The sequence below is a fragment of the Ursus arctos genome, unplaced genomic scaffold, assembly GCF_023065955.2.
Source record: "Ursus arctos isolate Adak ecotype North America unplaced genomic scaffold, UrsArc2.0 scaffold_30, whole genome shotgun sequence".
Lineage (NCBI taxonomy): Eukaryota > Metazoa > Chordata > Mammalia > Carnivora > Ursidae > Ursus > Ursus arctos.
This window is the reverse complement of record NW_026622986.1, coordinates 29,366,061-29,382,960: the sequence shown is the minus strand read 5'-3', so window position 1 is coordinate 29,382,960 and position 16,900 is coordinate 29,366,061.

The window sequence follows — 16,900 nt, the reverse complement described above, 5'->3', positions numbered from 1 at the left end:
CCTCTCCTTCTGCCCCTCCCCCTGCTCATGCTCTCTTTCTCTCTCTCAAATAAATAAATAAAATCTTTAAAAAAAAACCCACTAAGAATGAAAGTACATCTCACAACACTTTGCTTCCCCTCTTTTCTGAACTAATCAATGTTTTAGTTAATTTACTAATTATTTATTTCGTAGGAAATCCAGTAACATTTCCACTGCTTTCTAGACTTTCCTGTGCTGCGTTTGGCTTTCATGAAATATTCTACACATTCACCACAATTAACTTAATTAATTGTATTTTATGACTTTGGGTCAGAATGCCAGAATTTCTGTGCCAGGTTCATTGTACGCATTGAAACCTCAAGAGTATCTTTCAGATATTGGCTTTCAGACGTTCCTTTTTGAATACGTTGCTATTTACTTACTATGTGCCAAAGCCACCATGTCAATGTAATTGAAAACAAGCAAGAAAGAGACTGGATGGCTCAGATGAATGGAAATGTGATATAGACCCTTCCACCCACAACCCATTGGCTGGCATCCAGGCCAGGCTGATGGGGACTAAAAGTAATTACCATCTGATGGCTGGACAATGGTCTGTGTGAAATGAGCTGGTTATCTCAAGTCTGGTTCCTCATGGACAGGTGTTCATATTGCAGTCCCCTCCTTCAGTGACAGCAGCCCAGGGACTGAATGAGTCACAAAGACCTGACCTATCTTCACTCATTTAAGATTGGATGCCTATTTGTGACACAAGGTAACTTCTGGCTCCTGCTGCAAACTTTTCAATAGATAAGCAGAGACTGTGAATGTGAGTGTCTAATCAAGTTCTCCCCCCACCCCTGCAAGTGTAAAAGTTACACACAAAACAAGGAGAAATGTTAGGCATTTTTCGTTTGTCTATTTCATGAACATTTATGCTGTATTACCAGGGAAAAAAGGCAATATTAACAAAATGAGAACAATATGACTGTTTTTTTTTTTTTTAGCACTATAATAATGAGCCGTGAACCCTTAAAATTCCAACCTCGCCTTACAAACCACTGAAGAATAATAATAAGGAGAACTCACTCCCCACATCTGTTATGAAAGTCATAGGAAACAACCAAATTTAGTATCAATATTATTACCCATTCTGCCAAAGCCAAAGATCATTTCCCCCTTTAGTTTAAGCAAAAGATTTTCCAAACTTTATAAATATTGTTATGTCTCTCAAATGCATTACCTCACAGGTCTCTTCTGAAAGGTATCCAAATTCTACATTAAGGCACTTGTGGGAAAAGTAGAAAAAATAAATGGTTTACTTTAAATGGGATTTGGAAAGGGTATGATTACGGTCTGAAATGTATCGCACTGACATAGTAAAACTGAACTTCCTAATGGATTCTTAAATTTTGAGTAAGCATTAAATCCATTTATTGAACTCCTTTCTGTATGTCTAAAAGTTACAATAAATACATATATTTTCTCCCTGATGGACTTTCCGCGGTGAAGGATGCCCTACGTTAGTTGGCAGGCGGCGCTGGGAGAACGCTAAGGGCACAGAGCTGGGTACTCAACCTGAGTGTGAACAAAGAGCCAGAATCTTTCCTGAGCAAACAAGTAAGTATGTGAAGAGAGGGAGAGATTTGCTCCGCCATATAAGAAGACTCGAGAAAATACGCTAAGCGAAATGTCCTTCACTAGACTTACAAATGGACGCCGGCTCTGCCCCCCATGTTTTTATGCCATCAGGTAACCAGAGCTGAACCGTGTCCAGAAACACATTCGATCTCGCACTTCGGTGGTGCCAGGAAGACAAATACACAGAAGGACACACAATGGCAAAATTGAAACATGAATAGAGAGCTGGATTTTCATTGTTTGCTCACAATACCCCTTGGGTGGAAGGAAGGAAATAGGTTGTATTGCCTAATAACTTGAAATGCCCCAGAGAAAGAAAAACAGACAGATTCCCATTTTGGAGGAGCCCTCGCTCCCGTGGCCAGCAGTTCCCGGTGATAAGTTTGTTAGGGGCTATTTTGCAGATCCTGCTCAAGTTCTAAAGCCATAAACCATCTGTGTAGTCAATGAGTCTGTCCACCGCGAGGGATGCAAGGGTATGATTTACAACCCCTGCCAGGGAGCCATCTAGATGGGAAAGTCAGCTACAAAGCCGCATATGAAAGAGACCCAAGAATGGACGAAAGGTGACAAGCGATCGCTTTCCTTCTTGATGAGTTTAATAGAAAAATTTTTTGAGCTTGGAAAAGTTATGTTTGTACTCTTGGCACAAACGCTAACAGGAATAAATTTACATCTTGGCATTTGGTCAATAAGTGCAATAAAACCAGAGCCTTAAGATAAAGGAGAGTAGAAGTCATGTAACCCAAAAGCACGCAGACATGCAGATAAAGGCGAACTGATACCAAGAGAGTAAAATACTGCCTTAGAAGGTATCCACTCCCTGGACTTGATGACAGACCCAAACAAGGCCCTGCCCGAAGATCTTTTAGGAGTCGTTGTATGTGATTTTCCAGGGTTCCACTGTAGCCAGTGATGGGGCCATCTAGACTGTAGAGTTCGTTGCTGCTCAAACCATAGCCCCAATCCTGATTCTTAGTTTTTACTTTTGATTTTCCCACTCACTTCCCTGCACAATGATTTCGTGCTACAGACAGAGGGACGAATGTGGTTCCAGTATTTCTCCCTAAAGGTTTTATCGCTTTCTGGGGGCGAGCTAATGTGGGGAACAGGAACTGTGGCAGTGATGTTTCTTTGACCCAAAGTTAAATTAACCATCTGAAAATCAGCATTGTATGCTAAGGTGGCTTTTTTTGCTCATTTAAGCACATAGTTTTTATTTATTTTTTATTTTATTTATTTATTTATTTATTTATTTATTTATTTATTTTTAAAAAAAGATTTTATTTATTTATTTGACAGAGAGAGACAGCCAGCGAGAGAGGGAACACAAGCAGGGAGAGTGGGAGAGGAAGAAGCAGGCTCCTAGCGGAGGAGCCTGATGTGGGGCTCGATCCCATCCCTGAACCGAAGGCAGCGCTTAACCACTGTGCCACCCAGGCGCCCCTTAAGCCCATAGTTTTTAAATGAATAGGGTCTGCTGAATACCGCGACGGGTGAGTCTATGCACATGAAGATGTGTGATGTATGTACGTCTATAAAACATGCCCAGAGCTTTTCTTGCACCCTCCTTCAGTTTTAAAATGCTAACCTCTCGAGAAGTAGGGAAAGTTCAGGAAATTATTCTTGGGTGTTACCTTGCAGTAGCTCTTTCTGGTAATGAGCTATGAATTCTTATCTTACGACCGATATAGATTTTATTTTGTTAACTGTATGGTATTTCATTCACCACAAAATCGCAAATAAAAATACTTCGCATACTATTTTGTGACGAGTTGTTTTTAAAGTCCTAATGTCATTTATAGATGTTGTATCCTAATTAAATCTTAAGCAACTGATTTAAAAAAATACATTCAAGCGCTCTGGGTTTATAACAGGGTTTTGAATTATGCATGTACATGAGGAGCTGATGTAAAGGAAATAGATGGCAGACAAGCAATCGAAATGTGTGTTTTGTGTATGCGTGTGTACACACATAGGATATTGGTTTATGGACACTAAAAGAAACACCAGGGACGCCTGGCTGGCTCAGTCCGTACAGCACGCCACTCCTGATCTCAGAGTCAAGGGTTCAAGCTCCACACTGGGTGTAAAGGTTACTTAAAAAAATAAAATAAAATACATTTAAAAAAAATAATTAAAAAAAAACCTAAAAAGCAAAACAAAAAGCAGAGACAGTTTTAAAAAAAATAAAAAGAAAACAAACACCGTTCGATTGTTGGTAGACCCCAGAAAAATCAGTTGGCCCTACCATTTCACCTCCTAAAAGAAATCTATTTGATTTGCTCATTTTCTTCCATCATTTCTGCCCTCATGAAAGAATCCTGCTTTTCTTCACTGCCTTGAGGGTGATACTTTGAACAGGAAAAATGAGTGAGTCATGGCCCCATCACTCTTAGGCGGAAGTCAAATCGAGCTCTTCTGAGGAAAGACATTATATTGTTTTCAAAATGAGTAAGTTTTGAATCCTTCATTTAAATTAACCTCTTTTGTATATGCCTTCAAAAATACCTTACCTTCCACTCCTCCCCCCATACGTTTCCAGCTTGAATTTGATTTCTTCAATTTATGAACATTTAGGAAGATGGTAAGCTATCCTAGAATGGGAGAGACTGTAAGGTTCCCATCTCCCACCAGAGGGGTGTCCTATCACTTCAGCACCTCCTTGCAAACCTTGGGCGTTCTACGCACTGAATCAGCCCTCAAACGTTTGCATAGTTGAGGTGAATGTGCCTCTTTGACCATATTTTACTGCTTTGGGAGGAAGCATCAGCTTGATTCAAAATAAATAAAATGGGTCAAAGAAATTTGTAAACTATCTGAGAAAACCCCGAAAGTGTGCTTGGCGACATTTCACACACTTTCAAACTTAGATTGGAAAAAACCTCTACTTGTATACTCTTGCAAAAGTGGCATCCATGGCCATATAAATATTGTTAGATACAGCCCTTCCACGAAATCATAACACCTTTCGATGTAATCAGGAAAGGAAGCATTAGAAATGTCTACTAAAAACACTGACCTTTTCATAACCTCACCAAGATAGTAGGCTCTTTCTAGCTGGAAGCCAAAGTTAGAATGGCATTAGATAGAATGTTTCCATATGCTTTAAAAAATATTCCTCTAATTTTTCAGGTTTTACCGGTGAACTGGATTCTTTCTCCCTGACCCACTTCTTGACCTTCATTCACTTTCCACCTGACCTTCCATTGTTCCTACACTAGGAAAAGGAGGCTTAACCCACCCAAATCTGCTTTTTGGTGGCGAGGGATCTCAGGGGTTCTTGGTGGATGACAGGAAGGAGCAGAAAGCCATGTAAGTCCTAAAGCCCAGTCAAGGCAGGGATGGGGCACGGGTGCCACGGGTGCCTACAGGGCAAGTTTCCACAGTTATTTCAGGTACATAGAACAATGTAGGGCTGGAAATGGTCCTAACTGCTACAAAGCAGGGAGTGTGGCTTCAAGGGGTGCCCAAATCGTCCCCATGTGTGGACAGTTATCAAAGGGACCACCACAGGGGAGCGCTGATGACAAAGGGCCTGTAGCCTACTTTCTTATAAGTCTGATCTAATGGCTGTTATCGTCTGGTTTTCAGTCTGCCTTAGGATTGAACAATGGCTCAGTGATTCGCCTGTGCATCCCTTCCCGAATCCTCCTGCCTCCTCTGTGGTTCACTGTATCCTCCCTCCTCCTCCCCCTTAGAGGAAACCCATGTCGGATAAAAATCTAGCCTAGTGTTCATAAGCTCTTTTTCTCTTGGTGCCAATCTTGAAAAACGAGAATCAGAAGCTGCTAGATGAGAACCCAATGCCTCAGCGAGAGAGATGAGGGAGAAGGGAGGGGCGAGAAGCCAGAAGAAACAGACACCGCTCAGGTGTCCCCCATTTTTCCATATTCAGGAGGGAGCCTGTGGTGTGGAGCTGAAAAGGGGTGGTATTGTGATTAGGGGAAAAAAATAACAGACAGTACCTTGTGTATGAAAGCAGCTTTGTGCTTAGGTGTAATTTAAAAAGCAATCAAACCAATGAATTTACAATGGAATTTTCCCACCTTTAAAGTCACTGGGATAGACCCAGGGAGTGTAAATTGGCTTGCAGGCTGAAGCGAGTGGCACCGAACTACAATTAGAGGTTGTAATAGTGTTAAATAAAAATATAATGGAGGCCAGAAAAAATAATAGGAAATGTAATCTCTCACTTCACCACAAGATTACATAATAAATAAACTAAACAGGAAATGATTAAGGACAATATCACCAAACGATGTCCCTTGGTTGCTGTGTCACATAAAAAACCACAGTCATTCTATAAAAGTTATAAAGTTTATGATTATGATTTATCATAAAGCAGTATATATAGCGTCACCTATATGATCTTCTGCGTATCCACCACAAACTTGTCTCCAGGCCATGAATCCCCAGTGCAGCCCCACTAACTTCCAGTCTTTCCAAGGGCGGTGTCTTATGCGCCCCTTCATCCTTACTGCTTCCATCCCAAATGACCATGAAGGCAGTGAAGGCAGATGCTCGTGACCCGGAGAGACCCTGGGTTCTCAGATCCCAGTTCGGCCCCTTGTAGGGGCTGTTGGCTATTCTGGCCTCATTTTCTCATCATGAATCTGCATCATTCTCCAGGAGGGTCTCACATTGAGAAAAATAGAACCAAGAACACAAAACTTAGTGTATTTGATCTGAGACGTTACGACTGCCTTGATACCCTAACCGAGCCTTTCGGAAAGCTCAAAAGTTTAACAAAAATGGTAATTAAGAAAACAAAAAGTTAGCTTCAAATTTTGTTTTGGATGAGAACTTTTGCAGTAACTCCCTCTGACAGCAGTCAAGATTTTAATTTTTAGAATGCTTTTCTTTTACGTCGATTGAACTACACGTAGCAGGGTTAGATTTGTGGCTGGTGTTGGGAGTTGGACCGATTCTGCTTTTTCATGTGTAGGTTGATTCAAAGCCTTTTTCTCCTTATCTGTGCCTTGGGCTTCTCTGTTTTCTGCTGTTCCATCCTAGCAGTCCTTACATTAAAAAGAAAAAAAAAATCATGCCTTATCTTCCAGCACCGAAGAGATGCCTATTGCAATGTGATTTTGCAGGTGCTACGTGACGTTAGAAAAAAATGAAGAACTCACCTACACATTTTTCAAGGCTACCAGAAGCACAGTTCCCAACCATGCGGGATAACGTGCTATCATCCCGGGGCAATTTCGCATTGTGTTTGTGTTGAGATGGCAGATGTGTTCTTACATTTGGCTCTCCATCTGGGAGGACATTTATTTGTCAGAAGATTGGTATAACGTCTACGAGTGACATTGCCTTCTTGTGGCTAAGCATATTCACAGACCATACATAATTGAACAACACAGTCTCTCACCGAACAGGTATCTTTCTAGATGGTATGAAGCAATAATCTGTCCCGTCCTTGTTTCCTCAGAGCAATTACTTCCTGTGGCGACTACATGGTTCTGAAGGCATTTTGATTGGTTCTGGGCCGTGGCTTTCATGGAAGGAGTGCACAAGTTGGCACAATTTGGGAGTTACGTGGAAAGAGACAGAGAATGGAATCCAAGCTACAAAAGGACAGGAAGCCATACATCATCCCACAGAGTCACACGGTGACTTGGTGGCCTGAGCGGGGCCTTCTACAATGCCGTGAGCTGTTGCCAAAAATACTGCAGGAGCTTGAACTTCGAAACTGACTGCAAACTTGTCTTGAACGGCCCCCAGACACCTTGGCCTTTGTTTATAGAAGTCTTTGTTTTCCTCTGACAGCAGTACCAGGAACCTCACATTTTCCTAGTCGAGTAGAGTTCTGCGTTCATTGTCCCCACAATGCCAGGTTAAGTTGACAGCCTGACAGCTTGGCTGCAAGAACGGAAGATTCTTTATTGACGATCTTCCTTCTCCTTATTCTCTGACTACTAAGTGGAATTGAATTCTATTTTTCCTGGCCAACCTGGTCCCAGTCTACTCCCTCTAGGAAGTAGCAGAGAACTGAACGTGGTCTAGGCAACCGTACTGAATTTTGTGGTGAGTCAGGAAGATTCCCTCAGGACGAGAATTACAGTGGTTTGGCTGGAGGAGAAATTCACTGGTACGAAAGCCCTTTCATGAGCTTGCTGTGTGACTTTTGGTAAGTCATAACCTTTCTGTTTTTAGTTTCCTGAAAAGTGGAGATAAAGCTACGGTGCTTTTCATCCATCTACCTTGCAGGAGTTTTGTGAAGGTTAGTTAATTAATTGTCAAGACGTCTGCGTATGGGATGTGTTAAGGGAATGTCAAATAATGGGTCACACCAGGCAGGAGGGAGGAAAAGAGAGCAATTGTGGAATAATTGTTAATTTTTCAGCATCTTCCAGTTTCTGGGGCAGTTGTCAGGCAAAGTTCCCAAATGTGATCCCTTTAAAAAACATTTAGACGTCAGGAGAGTTATTTCTAGCTTCATTTCCTTCTAGAGGATTCTATGTGGAGTCTGTTTGCTTAATAATTGTCTTTGAACCTAGGTAAAGTGGAACAAACTTTGGAGGGGCTTTTCCCTAGAAATGTGAGCTTCACTGGACCATATTTTTAAGGATATTTTCCATCAATAGCCCCTCAAAAGAAAAGATGCAATCGCTTTCTCTGGGAATCTGGCCGAGCTGGTGAAGGCTGGAGGAGTTGAAAGCGTTAGGACAATAAAAGCTACCACGTCCCAAGCACTTAATATACTCCAGGAACTTTCCATACATTATCTTATTTATCCAAAAAGCGACGTAGTGAGGGGGAATGATGGTGTCTGGCCCCTCATTCCTCTCTCCCTGCATTTCCATGGCCATCAACGCACACCTCTCCGAGACAGTAGCCATGGGGAGTGCCGTGTGCGGTCATGGACTTGAGAGACGTGCACTGGCTCTTAGCGCTCAGAACTGGGAACCGTTCTGACCACATTAGTGTCAGGCTCTGAGCAGCTGTACTAACTGATAATGGACTTGAAACATAAAATCTAGCATTAAGTTCAACGTAAATGGCCACCATATCAGCTGGCCAGGTGGTTCCAGAATCTCCGGATTAGAAGAGAGCCATGGGTTGGCCCATGTATTTCAGTTTTGAGCCTGTTCATCTTCGTCAGACTGGAGACATCCGGGCAGGGGGAGGTGAGAGGGGAAGATAAGATTATTGGACACCCAGAACAATCGGTATTTCATTTTTAGGCGAATTTGGTGGAGCCAGGAAAAAAGATAAGAAAAAAAAAGTGTGTGTGTGTTGGTGAGGACATGTCTTCTCTGTTTATTTTGCTCACATTTGGGCAAATTGGAGGATAGTATGGACCACAAATCTGTCTTCTTTCTAATGTGTAAAAAACCCCAAGGACCTCATGTGGTCCGCAGTGGGGCAAGTGCCTAATGCCCTGGGAACTAAATTGTATCCCATTTCAAGTGGACACCTGTACCCACACAGTGGGTTAACAGTGTAGCTAGAAAGGAAGACACCTTCTCTGACTCTTGATACCCACACTGCCATCCACTACCAGAAAATAATTTTCTCTCCCCAATGGGGGGAAGAAAGGCAGTGTGGAGAAAATGCAGTCTGGCAGGTAAACCTTCTTCAGCTTGAAGAAGACCAAATGGATCGTTGCGAAACATAAAAGTCGGTGTATTTTTGGACTCGGGGAGAACGAACACACCAGACGGTGATGTTTTCTTCCTTCGACAAACATGATCTCTTCAAGGCACTGAGGAGGAGGCCTTGCTTCCAGAGTTGGCGGTGTGGGTGGAATACATCTAGAACTCAAAGCTCAAACAAAAATAACAACAACACACGCACTCGCCATTTCTTCGTGTCACACACATGTTGTGGAAAATGTCCGGGCGGGGGCTGTGAGTCGAGATACTCATGTGGGAGTCAGAGCTGCCTGGATTGTGAGGTAGGAGGCAAGTGTAGGTAACTTAGCCAGAAAGCCACATACACGCCCATCTATTTATAGCTCCCCGTGGTGAAAAAGTAAAACCAAACAGCAGCTCTCTACCTGCCGTTCCCAACTGAAGCTAACAAAAAACGGATAAGACCTCCTTTTGGTCGCCTTTGTAGTTTCAACTGCCACACACACAAAAGTGATGACTTAGGTTGTCCTCTTCCCAACCCCCTCGACCAGGTGAAGAAGTCAGGCGGCCCTCCAACGTCCCCTCTTCCCCTGCCTGGTCCAGACAGGCGGCCTCGGTGCGATCACCGGCCTTGAGAGCCGCACCGGATTTGTCTTTCAGAGCAAGTTTCTTGTACTCCCTCCTTCAGGGAACGACGCTTTCCACTGCAGAGCTTTCTCTCTCAAATGCGTCCCAATGAATGCCAAACACTACCTACAAATGGATCTTTCAGATCTCTTTTCCCCTCCAGCCTGTGTGTAAGGCTCACGCCGGACACAGGCACACACTCACACACCGAATGGCAATTCTTCACCGAAGAACCACGAACAAATCTAGTGAGAGGGCAGAATCATGCCTTATACACAAGAGCTCACTGCTAGCCGAAGATGAAGCCGGCCCCTGTCTGAAGTTCACGTGCCCTTGGCCTTCCTGGCTCTGGGTAGCCCGACTTGAATGCCCTGATTATGGGTGGAAGTTCTAAAGCCCCGTTTTCTTGAGGAGGTCTGCACGGCAAGCTTATGGTGCACTGTTAGAAACTGTTGACAAGGCCTTCTGACGATCACTTTAAAAAGGAAAACCTCTTGGGAGTCAGGCCACTCGGCGGTGGAGGTGGGGTGGGGTGGCATCGCCCCCTAACCGCGTGGTCCCCGCCGGGGGGCTGGCAGCGCCCCAGGAGCGCAGGGTAAGCAGGAAGCTGCGGCGAGGCCGAGTCGCTGAAAAGCTACTGGAGCTAATAGATTGTGGTCATGAGGAGAGCGGCAGCATCTCGGTAGTGATGGGAACACTCAAAAGCATCGTCAAAACAGTTGCAGAAACATGCTGAGCTCTGCACTCTTGAGCCGCTGCCTGCTGCAGCCCCTTGGAGTGTGCTGGAAGCCGCAGCGCTGGGCGCCGCTGCAGCCCCGGCCCCGCGCTCCGAACCCGTGCTCCCCCGGGGGCCGGGACGAGCCGAGCGCAGGGCCTGCAGCGGGCCGCACCGAGCGCACCGCGCCCCCCGCAGCCCGCGCCCCCGACCCCGCTGTGGGCGGCGCCGACTCCTCGCGGCCGCCACCCCTGCGGTCACCGCCCAAAGATTCCGCCGCAGAAGTACCTGCTCGGCCGCTCTCAGCCCTGCGCGCGAGTCCGTAGGGGGAGGTCTCTTTCCACCTGCGCCCTGTGGGTGCAGGAACGGGCAAGGGCGCTTCAGGTCGGGAGGTGGTCCCCCGGGGAGGGGAAGAAGGCAGTCTGCCAAGTTCCAGAGCGTATGAATTTGAACTTTTGCATGGAGATTTCTAACTACAGGAAAATTGCTTGCATCTTAGCTGGAGAGGGCCTTAGAGACCCCCTAGTCTGAACTCCTTCAGTTTATAAAGAGGAGTCGCTGAGTCCCGGACAGGGGCACCGGCCAGGGGACGGAGCTGGGTTCCCCACTGCTGCAGGGAATCTTCATTCATTCTGTTCCTGTTTCTCGAGCACTTCCTGTGTCAGCCATGACTATGCCAGGGCCACCGAGCAGTGGGAAAGCAGGCAAGTGTGGCTGGCCTCAGCCGGCTTACCGGGGCCAGACTCTGCTCTCCGTCCGGGCTTTACATAGTCACACAGTTCCCCTCCTGAAAACCCTGTAAGGCCTGTGATAGCATTGTCCACACTTTGCAAGGAGGAGGTTGAGGCACAGGAAGGAAGTGACAAAGCCTGGATTCAAATTCTGACAGTCTGACTCAGGAGCTCACGCTCTTGGCCATGCAGCAACCTCACGTGTGTGTGTTCTTTCTTACAGCTCTATTCCAATACAGGCCTCTTAAAACTGGGTCCACACTCTCCACATTACGTGACACCACCTCATGTGCCTTGAAGAAGAAAATCAGTACGGAAAAGGGTCGCTTCTTACTAGAAATGTACCCTGCAGGCCCCATCTTCCACTGCACAGGTGTCTTCCAGCTCTCAGGCGGGTGTGGAGGCCATCCGCTTCCCTGTGCCTCAGCACAACCCTGGGAGGCCACTGGCACTGCCTTTTCTTATGGCACTCAAAGCTGGGAGCGCTGCCCACACCCTCTGCCCCCAAGGTTGGAGCCTCCTCAAATTGATCCTTCATGGATGAAGGCTGAGGGGGACTGACCAGGATGGAGGCTGTGGGATATTTAACTGGGTGAAGACGGCAGATTGCTATCCCACAGCAAAATTCCCAGCGCTTTTCTTTAGCTCCGTTAAAATAATTTTTAAAATGTACCCAACTGAAGATTTATGACGATTCCTTTTTGTGGGACATGAGCAAAAGGAAGGACTCTTGTCAGGCAATATCAGATGGATTACTTCTACCCCACACAGAACCGGAGAGCTTTGGAGGAAGAGATGAATGTGAGCCTGATTGTGCTTTCTCGCATTAAACAGATTTATAGGAAAAATTTGGTAGGAAAATGATGAGATTGGTTCCCTTGCTCAAAAAACACTAATGCCGAAGTGCCAGTAACCACCAACTTCCTGGAAATATATTTATTAGCTTCTGTACAGACTAATCGTGAACAGCCCTTCCCTCCTCTCGGCCTCCTCCCTCCTTCTCTTCCTTTCTGCCAATTATCCCTCCCTGCCAACCCGGGACCATTTCAGAAAAAAATTAAAATGTTCGATAGTGTTTCCTTTTTTCCCCCATCCAAAATAAAAAAGACTTTTATTAAGTCTCATGGGGGGGGGGGGAAATGCATTCTTGTGACTATTTTATTGAATAAGGAAACATCAGTGAGAAATTTGAATGTCTTTTTAGCCCCTGGAAGTATTTATGTCTAGGCATGGGCTGGAGATGGCGAAGCCAAGTCACTAACCTCTTATCCTAAAAGGGAAGTGGGGAACACGCAGATTATTTATCCCTTGTGTAAATGGCATACAGGTGATGTGCAGCCTACAGCCCGGACTCGGGCCTGACTGTGTTCCAGCGATGGGGCGTCGGATCCATGGTGGGGAGAATTTGGCCTTGGTCTCTGGCTGACTGGGTCTGTACTCTCTGATTTCTGCTGCGTGTCCCCAGTGTTGACTCTTCGTTATAGCGCAAATGTAGAAATAGCTCCACCTGTGACCTCATATCAGAAAAGCATACCTCTTAGAGAACCATCTAGAACACTTCAGAGCAGCAAGAGCTATGGCCTTTGACATTAAATAAACAGACTAAACAAACCTTTCCTTGTGTGGCTATGACTTCAGATTTCTTTCTGAATCCTTCGAACTAACCTGAGCCAAGTTCTCAAAACACAAATGCCCCAAAAGGACCTTCAAATAGGTTTCATTGTTTTATTTACTGCAGTTATCACTGGTTCAAGTAATTTTGGATTTTTTGTGTGTGATAAAAAAACACATAACACGAGATCTACCTTCCTAACAAAGTTTTAAGCGTACAATACAGTATTATTCACCATAAGCACGATGGTGTACGCAGGTATCCGAAACTTTCTCATCTTGCAAAACTGAAACTTTATACCCACTGAACGGCCACCCCCCATTTCCTCTTGCCCCCCAGACCCTGGCAGCCACCATTTTACTCTGCCTTTGCGGATTTGATTACTTTAGATGCCTCACGGAAAGCAGTATGGCGTTTCCTCAAGAAATTAAAAATAGAACTACTGTATGGTCCAACAATCCCCACCTCTGGGCACCAGTGATTCAACAACTTTATCTTTAGCCCTCTGAAAAAAATGTGTTCACTGTCAGTGGCTTTGGAGTGACCTTTGGGCAAAGCCGATGGATCCATTTGCAGGGAGGTAAAGAGTTTCATGGCTTGGACTCTACGACGTAAAACTCCCTTTAAATCCTTTTATGAGACATTTCTCCTAAAAGGAAAGGAAAGTACTGTTTCATCACGAACACATTAAAATCCAAGAAACTAGAGCGTGGGAAATAATGAGGGAATGTCTGTGGTGTGGCTTCTCACTGAGGAAAAAAGGAACTAGAAATCAAACTTTAACACCTTACAATATTTTCATCGTCATTCAACAGTGATTTCAGTAGGCTCTCGATGGATTTGTAAGGGATATCGATGGAGATGCCATCCGTAAATGTTAAAAATACACACCACAGTTTTTAGGAGGGAATGGTCTTCAGCTTCATTACCCCATAGGACGAGTGGTATATTCCTATTCTGGCTTTAAACATTTATTTAAAAAGAAAAACACTCCCTCCTCCTCTTCCTTTGAAGAGAAAAAAAAAAAGTATGAGTCCCATTTGTGGGAGTAAAGAGAAAGGCATTTTATTTTCCCCCTTCAGACCATTTTCCACAGATAAAAATGGAATATGTACCTTAGCCTAAACGCCTGTGTTGCCACAATCATATTAACACTCATCACCTTTACATCTTAGCTTCTTACGCGTATCATGCCAGGAAGAGAGACTTAACTTTTACTGGTGCTTTCCATTTGTAAGTTTTCTCTTTAATTTCCTTAGAGTCATTTTCAGAGTCACAAATTACTCTTCGACCCTTTCCTGCTCATCTGAACCCTCCGTTCAGAACATATGTCTTCTCCAATAGCACGTAACAGTTTCTGGCCTGGGTTCTTGTCCATTTCTGCTGCTAACTAGCTGTGTGGCTTTGGACGCGTCGTTGTCTCCTTCTGGGTCTCTGTTTTTTTTTTCATTTCTGAACTATGGGTGTTAGGCTAGAAAGACGATGTCTAAGTTCCTTTGAAGTCTAAAGGTTGCTAGAAAGTTGGTGGGGACGGGCGTTCACTAGAGCTCCTTGGTGATTTGCACCATAGTACGGAGGATACAGCGTCACGGAATCTTTATTTCGACAACTGGAACTCACGGGTAAGTTTGCTAGAGAAAAACTGAGAGAGGGGCACGATTAATGGATTTCGGGAGAGAAGAATTCAACCTTAACTCTTCACGTTTTAGACAGTCTTTTCACGCCATCACTTAAAGCCAATAGTTTCCACCACAGGTTTTCTGTAAGTATATAAAAGTAGCGATCACGTCTCGCTCTAGATGTGTCTAAGTCAAAACATATTGAAAGGGCAATCCCTCAGACAGTGTTAGAGAGCATTTGAGATTCCTCTCCTTAATTAAAAAGGTGCTCACAAACATGGCATGTCACCATGATCCATCCAGAGACTCTTTGGTATCATTTCGGAGCCCCACAGATGTCATCGTCACCCTTGGATGGCGAGAATGGGGAGCACAAGTGAAAATGATTTTTGACCTATATCAATATCGTCTCAGCTGTTTGCCTTAAAACCCTACAGAAGGACTATAGTTCAGTGACCTTTCTTTGGGGAGGTGGATGGGGGGTAGAGATGGCAGTGGGAGGAGAGGGGCAATTCATTGTTTTTATTAAGCTTTAGCTTATTAAATTATCATAGCAATGAATTCTGTGGTACTCTGTGAAAGCAAATGGAAAGTTTTGCATCTTGGAGAGAGACAGGTTAGTATTTGGGAAATGACTGGACAGAATTCAGTTCACAGAATCTTCTGGGTAAAAGTAGATAGTGTCAGGGATACAATGAAGTTTGATTAATTCCTGAGTCTTAGGCAGAGCATGCGTGCTAGCTCGCCATTAAGGTGGAAACTTAGATAACTTCTGGATGCAACTGGTTTGACATTTCTTTGGGATTGGGGTGTGATTAAATCCATATACGCACTTTGTTTTGAAACAGCATGGCAGTGTGGAAAACATGTGGGCTTTGGCTCCGAATTTACGCAGTTCTTACCAAACCTCATCTTCTGTCTTCTTTTGTAAAATGGGTAAAGGATTTACTGCGCAAGGCGGTTGTGAGAATCAGGTTGTTAGTGGGTGTCACCGCTCAAAATATGTCGTTCTCCTCCACTCTGCCTTTAAGAGGGAAAGCAGCTTGGGCAAAATATCTAGGAACCGGAAATCTAGTGATTAGATATTCGAATTCTGTCTTAGCTAATCGCTTTGTTCGGGACCTTGTTCTCCAGTGTTGCGGTAGAAAGGCAAAGAATGGGTCAGACTGACGGCTCTGAGAGTGGGTGTCCCTGAGCTCAGATGGGCTGTCGTAGCTCTGCCACCCCGGTTATGTTTCCTAGGTCAGCTTGTTGTCGCACTTCTCATAATGATTATTTCAAGCTTTCTCCACTCTGAGATGTTCTGGTCATCCTTCCTCCCCCTGCCCAACCTCAAGCTGCTCCTTCTTCTCAACTAATAACCTTGATCCCTATGTCATAGATACAGTGGGAGCTATCAGATGGCAACTTCTCCATCGTCCTGGTATCCAAACATGAAAACTTCCTTCCCTTGCACTTACTTTTCTTCCTTCCCTCCCTTTCAACAGGAGAGCTAGCCCGTCTTCCAGCGAAAACAAACCCCAACTTTGCTTTGCATCCCATCCCCTTCCATCTTCTTGGGAAACTAACACTGTTGACGATCCCTTCTTTCTCCTATATATTCAACATCTCCCCCTCTAACAAGATCTTTCTGTTGGCGTTGAATTATACTCAGTTCTCCCAAAATTCACCATCACTTCTTTTTTAAAAATTTTATTTAAATTCAATTAATTAACATACAGTGTATCATTAGTTTCAGAGGTAGAGTTCAGTGAATTATCAGTTGCATACAACACCCAGTGCTCATTCTATCCCATGCCCTCCTTAATGTCCAACACCCAGTTACCCCATCCCCTGACTCCGTTCCCCTCCAGCAGCCCTCAGTTTGTTTTCTATGATTAAGAGTCTCTTATGGTTTGTCTCCATCTTTGATTTCATCTTGTTTGATCTTTCCCTCCCTTCCCCTATGATGCTCTGTTTTGTTTCTTAAATTTCACACATGAGTGAAATCATATGATATTGTCTTTCTCTGGTTGACTTATTTTGCTTAGCATAATACCCTCTTGATTCATCCACGTCACTGCAAATGGTAAGATTTCATGTTTTTGATGGCTGAGTAATATTCCATTGTGTGTGTGTGTGTGTGTGTGTGTGTGTGTGTGTGTATGTATACCACATCTTCTCTATCCATTCATCTGTCAATGGACATCTTGGCTCTTTCCGTAGTTTGGCTCTTCTGGACATTGCTGCTATGAACACTGGGGTGTAGGTCCCCCCTCGGATCACTTTGTATCCTTTGGGTGAACACCTAGTAGTACAATTGCTGAGTCGTAGGGTAGCTCTATTTTTAACTATTTGAGGAACCTCCATACTGTTTTCCAGAGTGGCTATACCAGCTTGCATTCCCACCAACAGTGTGGGAGGGTTCCCCT